Raw genomic sequence first — 520 nt, 5'->3', positions numbered from 1 at the left:
ATGGTAGAAAATAACAAGAAAGATAAGAAAAAAAAAAAAAAGAAAAAAGAAAACGAAACGCGCGTCGATAAACAAATCAACGCGTTTCCAGGCCCCGCATCCGATTTTGGATATCTCGATATCTCGGGTTATCTACACAGGACATTTATAACATTTAGTTACACTAAGTAAGTACAATCTATCTCCTATATATTATATACAATTAGAACGAGTCTTTAGGAACTTTAGAACAGAAACTCGAGAGCTACTTCGGTCTAAGAACTAAGGGATTCATAAAGAAGACGCGATAACCAAGATCTACAAGGAGCCTGATCCAATCTTTCTTCTTCTTCTTCTTCTTCTTCTCTCAACTTTGCCTCTTAAAATCATCGATAATTTAAAAAAAAATAAAGATAATTCAATCATTCTCCAATTCTCTTTCAACGTGAATAATATCTTCATTCATATCGAAGAATAGAAATTAAAAAAAGATCCAAACGCTTCGTGGAGAAAATTTTTTTCCCCTTAAGAAGTAACTGTC

This window comes from Apis dorsata, unplaced genomic scaffold, assembly GCF_000469605.1.
Source record: "Apis dorsata unplaced genomic scaffold, Apis dorsata 1.3 scaffold_194, whole genome shotgun sequence".
NCBI lineage: Eukaryota > Metazoa > Arthropoda > Insecta > Hymenoptera > Apidae > Apis > Apis dorsata.
Note: the sequence above shows the minus strand (reverse complement) of the source record.